General features: G+C 45.0%; 1 protein-coding gene and 1 long non-coding RNA gene across 3 annotated transcripts in view; one reads left to right on the plus strand and one right to left on the minus strand.

Moving 5' to 3' along the window:
- The window catches only part of NELFB (negative elongation factor complex member B), a 52,847-nt gene that overhangs the window by 27,725 nt on the left and 10,366 nt on the right, over positions 1 to 14,756 (plus strand). The window lies entirely within an intron of this gene.
- Positions 5,584 to 10,804, minus strand: LOC141999791 (uncharacterized). Its single transcript, XR_012642072.1, has 3 exons — positions 10,680 to 10,804; positions 7,032 to 7,322; positions 5,584 to 5,645 (listed from the first exon to the last, which is right to left on the minus strand). It is a non-coding gene; the product is annotated as an uncharacterized LOC141999791 (long non-coding RNA).

Genomic DNA, 14,756 nt, shown 5'->3' on the forward strand with positions numbered 1-14,756 from the left:
AGTGCCTCTACTCCTCCTTTATTCGTGACAGGAAGCTGTTTTCATCCTGTGGGGCACCACTCTAACTCTAGTTTTAACATAAGGGCTGGGAGATGAGAAGCAGCAGCGGCCCCTACAGCGCCTTAGGGGTTCCATTCCTAGCACATGAGCTACTGAGCAGAGCTGATCGCATCTCTTGCATGCAGACCTGGAGGCGTCAGCATCTCCCACAGAGGGATACCAGGGAGGAGTTAGAGAAAACTGCCCCGAGGAAGCATAGCACCTTGGGCAGTGAGGAGCCAGCTGGCATGCTGAGTGGCGTGTTACAGATCCTCTCCTTCAGCCTCCTTTCCCCCTTGGACTCAGTGCTACTGGCATCTTTAAGCATGAACAAAAGGCTTTAAAAAATATGCAATGAAACCTGTATAAAAAAATCCAGCCTGAGCAGAGTTGGGCTCAAGGGCTCTGCACCAACAATTGAGGACAGATTTTCAACAGACTCAGCTCCCATTTAGACACCTAAATAAGGGTCAAGTTTTTTAACGAGTTCAACGCCCACTGGGAAAATCTGGGTCCCCAGCTGGGTCCTGAGCCCTTCTGACGCTCCTGGCCTTAGGATGTGATTCCACCACTCAGAAGGCTTGAGGGCCATTGATGGTACGGTGAGAAATGCACCTGGGTTCACCACAATGCATCTACCAGATGGAATATTTACAATAAGGGGTTTAATTCTGAGAGACAGTGAGCACCTGCAACTGCCCAGGATGAGGCCAAAACTCATTCGCAATAGACCCTGTCGCCACATCCATCTCCTTGAATGTTCTGGAGCAAAAGGACACCGAGGAGGCCCGGAGGCAACCTCTAGCCCATTGACGTTATCCCTCAGAATGACACCTGGGACTATTATGAACTAATGACTCCAGCAGGCTGTGATGCAAAGGATGAAAAGGGGACAAGAACCAGTAATTTCAGGGTATTAGGATGTTGCTCTGCAAGTCTGATCATTAGAAAACGTGCTTGCTGGCCAAACGCTGCATTCTCCCTTGATCCTGTGGATAATGGACCCATCTGAAAAGTACAGCTCTCATGGGCAGATATGACATATTGTGATGCAGATGGCTGGAGGGAAATTACACACTTATGTGTCAGGCCAGAGGCGAGCAAAGTGGGGAGCTGCTGTGCTAAGAGCTATGGGGAGGGAAGCACTGGATTGTCATTTGGATTGCTTCTCTAGGGCAGTTTTCTGGGACAATTGCTTTGGCTCTTTTCAATCACCTAACGATCATTTCCAGTGTGCAGTGTGTATCAGGAGAGTTAAGATGTGCTCTCCCTTGTAAATAAAACCCCTCCCTATCAGTAGACTGCCCTTGGCTTTGGTGGAGTTGGATCTAGCCCTGATAATGTAGGGGTCTGAGGAGTTAGCGAACCTGCTTCTGTTGTAGCCTGTTACTTAGCTCAGTTGTTTCAGTATAAGGGGGACACATGCTTTGGTTCTGGCTAAACTCTGCTTTAAACCGGATTCCAGCCAAAGTTGTTTCCTAACATAATTTAAACCTGTCTACACTGGGGTCTCATCAACACATGGAAAATTAGGACCTGAAAGTCCCCACCAGTGGTACCAACACTGTCGAATTGACAGGGTTTAGGCAATTTGATCACCTTCTTCGAGGAGGGTGGTTTAAAGAAATTCCTGGGATAGAAACACCCTGATGGTAAAAACCCCCCGAGTCCTGTTTGCACTATAGCCTGCACTGGTGGGGTCATTATGGGTCCCCGTTTCCCTATAGAAGAGCTAGCCTAACAGCCCAGAGAAGAGGCTGTGTGACAGCTTGTACCTGAGGGTCCTGTGTCTCTCCTGGCAGCAAACAGGAGGCCAGTTTGTTTGAAGGGCTGATTTAGGTGGCTTCTGACCTGGCTGATGAGCTAGGTAAATGGAGCGCAGATGCTGCTTCACGTTCTCCCTTGTACAATAGTAAAAGGTCTTTCCTGGAATAAAAGTGCAATAATCAATATGAGTGTTTCTGCCAGAGAGCCTTAGACAAAAGTAATTTCCATTCGTTGCCTTTATGGTCTTGAGAGCACACCCAAAGCTGCAGAGTTTGCCGCCTTATTTTCCATTTCACTTCCCCCTGTGCTGGGATGTTGATGCCAGATATTGCTGAGAACCCAAGTGTGTCATTCAAAATACTTACAGGAATATGGAAGTCACCCATCTTCACTGCCACTGAACCAAGGTGCATCGAAACCACCTCCCGAGTCCTGCAAACTGCGTCCTGGCATACAACATATGCGGGGGGTGACCCTGTGAAGGCCCACAGCCCCCCCACCCTTCTAACCTTGATTTGAGTCATTTAAGAACATATGATCCAATATGCACATATTCCAATCTTGCAGCCTTATTCCTATTGGCTAAATAAAGCCAATGAAGAGCCCTTTGCAATGAATGGAACAGCAGAGCAAGGTGGATGCATCCAGCTTCTCTACACCATTGTGGAGTCTGGTTTATCTGATAACAGGAACAGCAGAAAAGTGGTGATTGATCATTAATCTCCAGAGTCAACACTACAAACATGGGAGGTTTGTACTTCTCTCCAGCCCTGTCTATAACACAGAGACATTGTGTGTTAGCCAGAAATGTTAACACCTGAGCCTTCCCACAAAGGTTCTAGTACACTTTAAGCTCTGTTTCCCCAGACAGTCCTGGCCTATGCTGGTGTCTTTACCATGAAAAGGAGACATGGGTGACGGAGGGTTCACCACAGCTTCACTCTGTCCCTTTCTGACCTGCAGCTGGAGATGGTCTGCCTGCTAGTGTGACGTAGGATGGGCCAAAGTATGATCAGCACTCATTACCCGAAGCATGGCCAACCCCTAGCTCTATTGGGGTCAGTCTGACTGCCTGCCATGGCCAAAGAGCATAGTATGGGAACATCTACAGTAGTGGGCAAAACCATGTCAAGCCAAGATTGGGAAGGACTTAGAGAATTGTGGTTGACACCAGTTGTGAACAGCTTTGCACTTTCCTAGCATAGTTCCTCTGTGCTAGAAACTCATTTGCACACTGTCTTAGTGCCCAGGCTAGGTTTGTAAAGCAGTTCTTAACACAGTTAGGTCTGACCTACGCAGGCTGGAGGAACCAATGCTGACGTTTTTTCCTTTCTTAGAAGAAACCACATTTAGAAACATGGCTAGTACCATTTCCCTATGATGTGGACAGGACCTTTGTGCTATTGTTTCAGTCTGTCAGCAGATTCACAAGCATGGTGCAGCCTTTCATGTTCTAGAGGCCATTTTCAAAACCAGATGGGGTCCAGTTTGTTACTGGTGTAACTCCACTGAAGCGGAGGGAATTTAGCCAAGGATGTTGTACAGACTTGTTCCAATGAAAGCTTAGAGGCTGGAGAATCCAGTAAATTCTACTGAAAATAGCTAAAGCTCTTGGATTTCTATTGTCATGAGTTCTTACCATCTGCTTTGGGGCCTATGAGAAATCAGCAGGGAGGTGGATTGATGATGACCACATCACAAAACCCCCGCCTTCACAACTGAGCCCCTTGTTGGGACTCCTGGAGGAGAGACACTGATTTCTAAAGAGAAGTGCTTATTTGTTTGCTTCTTAATTAATGCACAATACAATTTTAAATGCCAGGTAGAGGTGTCTTTTTGACAAGGTACATCGAATATAAAGCTTCATTTCCAGTGCAGTTCAATCAACAGCATGGAAGTATCTTAACACAATGCTCCTACAGCGTCACCTTTAAACTTTCCAGCTTTACCCCTGATGACGATAATACAATGGCATTCCATATAAGGAAACACTATGGATATTGTAGTAATGTCACTTCGTTGCAAAGTTTTTAAGGATGATTACAGCCTGCTGTGCTGGTTAGAAGAGCTTGTCTGATATGGGAGGAGAAAGTTACATGTTGTTAAAAATCAACTGTTTCTTGTAAGACACTTGCCAATTGGATATGGACTTCTTACCTGGAGTCATAAACTGGTATGCTGCAATGGTTTGTAATCGCTTCTTCTCCAGATTTTCAGGGGTCAGCCTTTACCAGAAAACAAGACAGGGAAAGCATCAGAGTTAGACCAATTGTTCACCTCTTCTCATGTCCAGGTGGGAGAAAAGCAGCTGACCAGATCTGAGTATCAAATCCTTTCACCTATGCTACTCTCTACTTGCTACTCAGATCATAGAGATTACATGTGCTACAATATAGGGGAGTGAAGGCTGAAGAGAAAGGATAGCATTTGTATCAAAAACGTATAAAATACTATTTCAAAAGCTTAAGGGTGGTGATACCCTGAAAAGCAACTCTAAAAATAGCAGGACAGACTCCAGGGCCATGTCTGTTCTCTCAGTGACTCAATATAAAATTTTCTCAGTTTACAAGTAAAAAGATGTTTTGTCTAGCTACCAACCCTCCTTGAGTCAAGGGGGCTCTTTCTGGTTCACACACTATCCCCTGGAGTAATTCTCCAGCTGGAACTCAGTAGACATAGCTGATGATGCTTTGGCCACATGAATTCAGCTCACTCTCCCGAAACTGCTCTGCAGGGTTAACAGGAGCAAAAACTTCTTTGTTGTTGTTCAGTGAACTCAGTGGCAATGCCTCAGAGACATGCAAGAAGATCTGATATGTGCTATTTTTTACAGTCACCGTTCTGACCATAACTGCATTTAACAGGTAGCACATTGGTACAAAACTGAAAAGAAATGCTTTTCTTCTGAGAAATACTTGCCCATTGGTCTATGCTTGCATTATAGCCTATAAGGCAATCAGTTAAGAATGTGTTCAGGAGAGTGTATTACCTCTTATTCTCCCCAAATCTGCTGAAAGCACTGTGTCTTTGAGCTTGTGGTGCTTGTAAGTGGTGCCCTCTGTTGGCCACACTTCTGTCTTCACCTCTTGTCACAGGACTGTACAGCTTTCCCTGCAGTTAGAAAGGAAAAGAGACAAGTAAGAAAAGAAAGGTGGAATGTATTTCCAGATGAAGTGAATCCCCATGAAACACAAAGGAAGAATACAATTCAGGGAAGTTGGTGGCAGACTCTTAATTGTACTTCTCTTGCAAATAATACCATGCTCTGAAGTTAAAATGAAGGTGTTTGTCGCAGGAGACTATTAATGGGATAAGGAAACCTTCACCTCTCGGTCACCAGTTCAAAGCCTCCTCATGTAGGCAGTAACCAAAAGTTGTTCCCATCTGATGGGCTATATGAAATGGGTTTGATGGTCTCAGTCCAATCCCTAGTGGACAGATGACCACCTAATTACAAAGCTCCGATCACAATAGGCCTCCTTGTTGGCAATCCCTGCAGAGGCCAAAGACACAATGGGCCATCGAGACTGACCTACCTTCACACCCACTAGACGTGGTCCCACCACCACAGGGTGGAAACACATTAGTGAAGAAGTGATGGTGGGAATGTGGTTAGCACCACTGCTGCTAAGGCTGTATCATTCTGGTGTTCTTCAAGGAATTCAGATTCGAATAGACACTTTCTCCAGCAATAAATACTTACACTTCCGGAGTTTTGTTTGATTGCTGGCTTTGGGGGAGCACTGTAGCATCTGGATTCTGCAGGTATCTTGGAGTGAGATCCCAGTGTGCTACCATAGTAGTTGCTCCGCCCACTCTGTCGGTTTTGTATAAACACCCTGTGTGTGAGAAACTAAACATGTTTCCAGTTCGTTAATATATGAGCCAAATTAGTCCCAGTGGTTTCAATCGGCTTACACTAGGAACAAACATAGCCCAATGTTTTCAGTGTAGCAAAGTTGTTTCCTCTGAAAAATGAATATTGCAAATAAGTGAGGGGAACCTCGAGCACCTCACCCAGCTTGCTGTTTGATTAGATATCTTAACAATGAGTTTTGCCTTTGTAGGTGAAATCTGTGTTGCAGCTTGGGGTTTGTGAGGCTTTCATGCTATTCTTCTGAAGTCTTAGTAAGCAATCTGATTAGCACCTCATGTGATTTATGGAACAATGAATTACGTGGCTTAAAAGCACTGCACCCACAAGGTATTTTTTCCAACTCAAGACTTCAATTATACTGTTTTCTAAGTGGAAGGACTCAGTGGGGCTTGGGGTGGCTTCTAGGGAGCTTAAAGGTAAATGAGTTCTGGCCTCACTGCACACCCAAGGTAAGCGGCAGTCTAAATTTGGTATTGGACTGAATGTAAGTACCAACTAAGGGACAGTGGGGATCTCCTCCTCTAGTGGTAACTAGACCCAAATCACCCTCCACATGAAAGAAAAATAGCCACTGCCAAAAGACAGTGACAGGACATAATAGCTCCTTCACTGAATCCCATTACTCTGACCCCATTCAGACTTCCCTGCATCCCAGGGCTTCCCCATTGCTGACACCCCAGTGTGCATGGCACAGCTAAAACCTCAGAAGCTCCAGGATTTAAGAAAGATGGTGCATCTAACTAACAGGGAAGTTCCTGAGCACAGGAGAGTGCGAATGAGGCTGCAGCAGTCGGACCAAAGGAGGAGTGACTAGGTGTTGCCACCATCTGAAAATGGGGGACTTGGTGGCATTTCAGCAGGGATTCTGAACTTTTCTGCATGCTCAAATACCTGAAAATAGCAGGAACTAGTGTATTAGAGAAATACAGGTTGACATTGGTCCCAAACCATTTTCTCAAAGTAACTGTGCACACTAACGTGTTCATTCCCTAGGGATTTCTGGATGTTAACCACTACGTCGACACTGGCCCCGGAGGTGTAACTTCCAGATCAGGTGGGCATACCAGTGCTGGCTCTGATTGAGCAAGCACACAAAAAATAGAAGTGCAGCTGCGGGGGTGCAAGAAGTCACAGGGTTTAGGCAACCTGCGCCTGATTCCATCCAAGACCCCAGGTACGTACTCGGGCGGACTAACCTGTGCCATTGCAGTCACACTGCTATTTTTTGAGCGAGTGCGGGTATGTCTACGCAAGCTGGAAATTACACCTTCCCACTTCAGTGCAGACTACCCTTAGAGAATGAGATAATATAAACGCATGCAAGGAGCAGCAGACAGGGTGTGTTTACCTCTTGTGGGTACTTAAATCCTGGTCTGAAAGAGTTCTCCTTTGGGTTGGTTTCTGTCCCACAATACCTGATGCTGGTCGTTTTGAGACCCCGTGGGAGAGTCTGGTTTTCATTTCCTTCTGTTTCTCTGAGTTTTTCTTAATTCTGGGCTGTCTGACATTTGGTCCTGAATCCTGCCTGCCTCCCACACCAGACTGTGAGAGGATTTCCTTCAATTGGGCTGCTTCTGCCATGTTGTCTTTATGCCTTCTTGATCTTTGTCCTTTATTGTAAAACTAGAGAATTATTTTTCTGAAGACAAAAGGAGAGGGGAAGGATTATTATTTTGAGAGAATCCCAGACCCACATTAAACAAATAACTTGCTGTTCTGCAAATGACAGATGCAAATCAAAGCTATAATATTAATAGTAATGTCTGTGTGTGCGTTTGTTTGTGTACACGTTACATGAAGGTTTAGTATAAAGACTTTATTGGCATGGCTGCATTACTCCTGAGTAGCAAAGCAATGCACTAGTCAAATTAATACTCAACCAAAATCCTTAATGGTCCACAATGTTCTCGCTCACTGCTATTCGTCTTGCATCTCGCTATCCTGGACAGAGTCATCAGGAATGTGATGTCAAACTGACTCCATTAGCATTTGATTTTTACCAATAATATAGTGCTCTCCTCGTCAGGGTTCACACCTGGTTGCAGCAAGGAGCCAGCACTGGGTGAAACAGTAGCTCTTTATAGCTAGTGCCAGCTGACAAATATTCATGCTGATTGACCATGAGGGAATTTTGACCCATCCAAAAAAAAATGGCCTGCCCCTTCCTGGGCGCACACACTATTCAACAGTGGTGTCTCTGGGTCACTAGCATAGCCTCTTTACCCCTCTGATCTTCTTCTCAGGGCACCCACCTATAAATATGATGATGATTGTGGCTGCTTTTCTTAACTGTGTTTCGAGGGCCCTGCAGAACTCTTCAAAACCCACCAATTGACTACTTCACTGACCTCTGGGTTTGACAAAACGCTAACCCGAGTACATGTAACAATGATGTCCAGTAACCTTCCTACCTCTTGTTCCAACAGGGACAGCCTAATCTTATCTGAGCCCAGCAGCGCTTCCCCTTGTGACGGCAGCCTAGCTCTCCCACACTGTCTGGGATGCTGCTCCCCCTCCTCAGAGGAGCCAACGGACAAGCCTTCAAATTCAAACCCCCAAAGTTCCGAGTGAGCCAACTGGGTGGAGCTCTTGGTCAAGAGTCCAAGCCCCAGGATACATCTACACTGCTTTATAAACCCAGCTCTGTGGGACCTAGGCTTGTGAACTTGGTGTTTCCAAGCCCATGCTTGAGTGTCCACACTGCATTGTAAATCTGGGATTATAATTGCAGGTCTCAGGTCTCTCAGCCATACTAATTCATCCAAACTGCACTACACAGACCTTCTGACTCGGGTCTGTGTCTTGAGGTGTGTCCACACTGCAAAGTGACAGGGCTTGGACCTGAGTCACAGAGCGACTCCAATTCCTATCCACCCTAAACCCCAGGTCCTAAGTGCTTGCTGACCTGAGTCAGACTGATTTGTGTGTGGACAGAAGGGGGTTTGGGTTCAAACCCAAGTCAGAGCCCAGGCTTAGTGTGCAGTGTAGACATATGCTCTTTGTCTTCATCCACCCAGTTCCTTTTTGGTCTTCACCCCACAACATACCCCATCATACAATTTTACTTAACATATATCATATGAAAATATCTCATATTAAACAACTTTCAAATCAACATAGTTCTTTCTCCACAAATGCCAGTAATGCTTCTTGCCCAAGTCTAACCTACCCCATCATATGTTTTGTTTATGCCACATACTTTAGTTTATAGAAAGGAGATTATAAAATATATATTGGTGATTTTCATATCTTTCCCTCATTACAGCAAAGCTGCATTGGTATTGTGAGTCTAACTGTACAGGCCTAGAACAGAGAGGGAAATTATAACTAATACATTTTTTAAAACCTCTGAAATAGTTTTTTTGTATATATAATAATGTTGGTTGACATTATTATATTTCCCTGTGTTTCTAATGGACAGAATTGATGACAGATACATTGGAAAGAAGGGTTTTCAGCAATCTGGTGGGATAACCAATGCATTTCTAGCCCTACAGGTTCACAAGATATTTGTTTTTAAAACTTTTCACTAGTCCAGGTCTGAATATTGCTTTTTCTGCGCCTCAGGCCCTTGTAACTTGGGGCAAGGGGAGGGGAAGAGGGAATTCCACAGATGGGAGAAAGCAGCACGCACATTTTGTAGCAGCTTGGTGGTTTTGTTCTCGTTTTAAAAGGCAGCTTTTTGAAGCTGCGCAGAGGTTAGGAATGTTAAAAATTGTCACAGCAGAAAAGAGTCAGTGGACACAGGGCAGGTGAGCTGGTCAGAAGTGCAAGAGTAAATACTTGCCGAATTGGTTTTATGATTTGCTGAGCTCGTCTTGACTTAAATGTGAATTGAGGACTTCACAGGATTGAGCATGGAGCACTTCACAGGATTGAGCTCCCTAGGATCCAGCTCTATCGCCTTTCTTCACACAGCCCTCAGTTCAGCAGAGCACTTAAGCAAGGGCTTAATTTTAAGCATGGGCTTAGTTTTAAGCACATGCTTATCTGAGTTCCAGTTATCCTCAGTATTAGGACTAGACATTGAGAGTTTCTTTCTACTAAGCTTTTGATTTGAAATGAGAGTGGCGGGGAGGGGGCGGGGACAGAGTAGGGAAAAGAAATGACTGCAATTAGGAAATGAATTAGCATCTGATCATAAACCAAAGAGAAAATAGTACCAGTGTATGGGTGGTGAATTTAAAAAAAAAAAAAAAACTTTTTTTGTTTTTATGAAAGGCAGGATGGTCTAGTGGTTAAGATGTTAGCCCAGGACTTGGGAGACCCAGGTTAAATTCTTTGCTTTGTCATAGACATCCAGGGTGACCTTGGGCAACATCCTTGTACCTCAGTTCCCCATCTGTAAACTGACAGATAATAGCACTGCCCTGCCTCACAGCGGCGGTGTAAGGATCAATATATGAAAAATTGTGAGGTACTTGGATACCCCGGTCAGGGGAGTGGGGGGACCATATAAGTAGCTTAGATAGGTGGACAGCTTTACCAAATTTGAGATCTAGTTAGAGGAAGATGATAATGTGCCTGTGTGGAGGGGACAAAGGGGATGTCAGGGAGGGATAGCTAAGTGGTTTGAGCATTGGCCTGCTAAACCCAGGGTTGTGAGTTCAATCCTTGAGGGGGCCATTTCGGGATATGGGGCAAAAATTGGGGATTGGTCCTGCTTTGAGCAGGGGGTTGGACTAGATGACCTCCTGAGGTCCCTTCCAACCCTGATATTCTATGTGCTGATTGCTACAGACTGAAGGTGTCAGAACAGACAGCAAGGTAAATACATGTTAACCCTCCCACCTCCCTGTCCCCTCCACACATGTGTTACAAAGCTCGGCTGTCTTTCTGAATGAGCCTCCAGGGGCTTCACAGGCCCAGATGGGCTTCCCTCTAACACAGCAGTCTCCCCGACCAACATAGAGGGCACCCTAGGCGGGGGTCATCCTGCAAAAAGGTCAATACAGAGCCCCCCTTGGTGTGAGAGCAGGCCAGGCGGAGGACTCACCCAAGAAAGTAGCTGCTACCGGAGGGGGGAGAAGTAGTTGCCCCTCAGCCCCACACAGGAGAACATGGGGTGGGAGGAACTGCTCGGGAACCAACCCCTCCTGCTTGCGGCTCTGACTTAGCACTGGAACGTTCAGAGACTGAACGTTCCAGTCGCCCCGCCCCGGAATGTTCAGACAATGAGCGTTCCACCCGCTTCCCCGGGGTTCATAGGGGCGGAGAATGTTCAGCTGATGGGCGTTCCGCCCTCCGCAGTCAAGGGCCGCAGGGCGCCTGCCGCAAGGATGCAGGGGGGTCCTGGGGCTGCTGCAGGGTTCCTTCAGCACCAGGGACAGCTCCCTGTGTCCTGCCTCTGTCCTGGGGCCGGAGTGCGGCGGCGCTGCATCCTGCTCCCTGCCCCCCGGGGTAGTGCACAGAGGCTGTCACACGGGGCAACATGCCGGCTCTGTGGGGAAGAGGCTTATCACTGGAGGGGTCCAGATCGTTGAAGGGGATCCTCTCTTTATCCCTGGCAGGGGCGAAGAAGTGCCTTTCTTATCATCATTGGGGGAAGAGGTGGTGCTATCCTTAGCTAGTGTGGGGATGCCCTGTGGGAAGAGGGTCTTATCTTGGAGGGAGAATTGTTTCTTGATTCCCTGGATGGTGGAACATGGGCATGGGGAGGACCCTGAGAACATTTTCCTGGCCCCTGGGAGGAAGGGGTGGGACACCTTCTCCTCCTCCATGCGAAGGAACCTTGTTTTAATGCCCCGCTAATTATAGAGCGCAGTCAAAGCGGCAATGACCTTTCTGACCATTAGGATAGTCTAAGGAACTATATTTATAACAGAATAAAAAAACACCCAGGGCACTTTTCCTGCAAGCTCCAAAGCCATCCCATAAACATCAGTTTTGCCTTGGACACATAATGCAATAACGAGTAGCCGCTGCTTCTCCTCACTCCCACACAGGCTAAACTATTTTCACAAACAAATAATTGTCAAGTCCCTTCTACTTTTAAAGACTGGGCCAAACTTGCAAGAGGAACAATTAGGCACAATTCCATTGCCTTCAGACACGTTGTGCCTGTGTATACCAACAGTGAATTTAGTTCAGTAGATTCAAATTAGACTCACGTAAAGAATTCCTTAACTATGCAACAGTATCTGTCATCCCTAGGGTATCTGTCATCCCTAATATCTCGTTCTGGGCAGTTCAAAATAAGGTGTGTGTTTCAGTTCCTAAAAGTATCTCTTTGGGAGAGGAGTGATTAATGTTTTCAATACAGCTGGTAAAATTATTCATTGCAAATAATATTCACTGTGAACATAGCCTTTGCGCTGTTTTGGAATCATTCACAAAGTAACCCTTATAGATGTGATGTACTTATAGTTCATAAGTATTCACCAAACAGTTTGGAAGAACAGTTTTCAGCCTATGGTTTGTTTTTACTATTTGCCCTGTGTGAGCAGTCATTTATGTCACACAGGCCTTGTCTACACTAGAACAAGTTTGCCAGTAAACCTACACTGGCAAACTATCCTCATGTAGACACAGCTTTTGCCAGTTTCCTGAATAAAATAAGCGATGCTAGCAAAAAGCCTTTTTTAATTGTATAACTACATCTACACTGGAGCTTTTGCCAGCACAGCTGTGTCAGGTGGGATTCACACACACACACACACACACACACACACACACTCTTAACTGACATAGGTCTGCTGGCAAAACTTTGAAGTGTAAACTAGGCCATATAGTATTCTTCCTGTTCCCGGATTGGATGAAACCTTTACACAGGAAATTAATATATATCAAGTAGCAAATATTGTGCAATGTTTGTGCTTCCTGTGGCTTTTGGGTGAAGAATCTGTGTGCTAAAATTCATATAAATTTCAAGACGTGAACATTTTCAGATGTATCCAGTGGTTGCTGGAATGCTCATTATGGCACCATAGTGAAGTAAGGCTGTTTATTCATGAATGTACCTTCCAATCTGTGGGGGGCGGGGTTAAAATTGTTGTTGTTCAGCCAGCTGTAATTTTCTCCAATAATCAGATGGTTTGGGAATCATTTTGTGTTCACAAGATGCAGCACATCAAGAAATAAAACTCTTTAGGGTCAAATTGTGCCTCCTTTTGTTCAGACCAGTGAACTCTTTCTCACACGAGTGGGTCCAGTGACTTCATGTGAGCTCACCATTGTAAGCAAAGGGGTCACAATATGGCCTTTATTAATTAAAAATTGTAGAGTGATTTATAAAATGTCAGTGTTGTCTTTAGTAGGCACTCCCATGCAATATGAGTTATGCAGTATATTTGAACCTATCTCCTGCAGCCTGGCAACTGTCTCTGTTGCTATAGAAACATGGTTTCACCATCCTTTCATGCTGAACTTCAAGTATTTCCATTCCTCCCTCTTGTTAACATTTTATAAGTTGCCAAACACACTCAGTTCTTGTTTATTTTATTCTCTTAGTTATATGAATAATTAGGATCGCTTCCCAAATTATGCAATTAAAAAAACCATTATTCAGCACTTCTTGTTTCATTAACTGAAGAGTATTTGATAGCTGAATAAAAGTTCTTACACAATTTAATCTATACGGTCAGTTTGCACTGTAACTATAATTGGATGTGTTTAAGATACAGATTTATAACATATGTTTAATGTGCATCTTTGTGAATCATCATGTACATAACAGATGTGATGCGTTTAAAAGAAAAATGTTGAAAATATGCCTATTGCACAAAAGTATCCATTAACTCAAAACACTTTTTCTTAACATAACAAACAGCCAGCCTTTGGGACTCCCTGGGACATGATGCTCCAACACTAGAGCAATGAAGTCTATGGATAATAGTAGATAATATTATGTAAAGAGCTTAGCAGGATTCAAAAAAGGATCAGACCATTGGCTGGACAGCTCAAGAGTGCTACATGACAGCAAAGTATTTTTCTTATTATCTGTGTAAATAATAAAAATATCTGCAGGCTACTTTCAATAGGGCAAAAGACGCTGGGAAATAGCTAACCTCATGCTTCAAAACATAAGGCTACCACTAATTGCCTGAAGTTGGGAAGCAAGGTCCCCATGGTTATTGCAAAATTTACATTATGGGGTTTTCCCACCTTTCCCTGAAGCATTGTGTATTGGTCCCTGTGGGAAACAGGATTCTGTGTTAGATGGACAGTGGATCTGATCCAGTTCACCAATTCCTATGTTTCCATAGTAGTCAGCAATGTAAAGGTCATAAGGCTCACTTTGTGTCATTCTGGGCCTGATCCCTAGCTGGTGTAAATTCTCACAGGTCCATTCAATGGCACTAGACTGATTGGATTGGGCCTTGGATTTATCACTGGAAAGGTCCAGATCACTGATGGGTGAGGAGGTTGAAGGAGATCCTCGCTTTATCCCTGGCAGGGGCAAAGAACTGCCTTTCTTATCATCATAGGGGGAAGAGGTTTGGGACCAGTTTTGGGCCCCCCACTACAGAAAGGATGTAGACAAATCAGAGAGAGTCCAGTGGAGGGCAACAAAAATGATTAGGGGGCTGGGGCACATGACTTATGAGGAGAGGCTGAGGGAACTGGGATTATTTAGTCTGCAGAAGAGAAGAGTGAGGGGGGATTTGATAGCAGCCTTCAACTACCTGAAGGGGGGTTCCAAAGAGGACGGAGCTCGGCTGTTCTCAGTGGTGGCAGGTGACAGAACAAGGAGCAATGGTCTCAAGTTGCAGTGGGAGAGGTCTAGGTTGGATATTAGGGAACACTATTTCACTAGGAGCGTGGTGAAGCACTGTAATGGGTTACCTAGGGAGGTGGTGGAATCTCCACCCTTAGAGGTTTTTAAGACCCGGCTTGACAAAGCCCTGGCTGGGATGATTTAGTTGGTGTTGGTCCTGCTTTGAGCAGGGGATTGGACTAGATAACCTCCTGAGGTCTCTTCCAACCCTAATCTATGATTCTAGACATTTCTATTGTTAAAGGCCTGATCCTGCAGGCTTGATTCTGGCAATTGCTCACTGATGCAAAAGGGAGTTTTGCCTGAGGTAGAGCTTCTTTTAAAACCCAAGGTAGAGTCTTTTTGAAATGCCTGCCT

This window comes from Natator depressus, chromosome 16 (genome assembly GCF_965152275.1).
Source record: "Natator depressus isolate rNatDep1 chromosome 16, rNatDep2.hap1, whole genome shotgun sequence".
In the NCBI taxonomy this organism is placed as follows: domain Eukaryota; kingdom Metazoa; phylum Chordata; order Testudines; family Cheloniidae; genus Natator; species Natator depressus.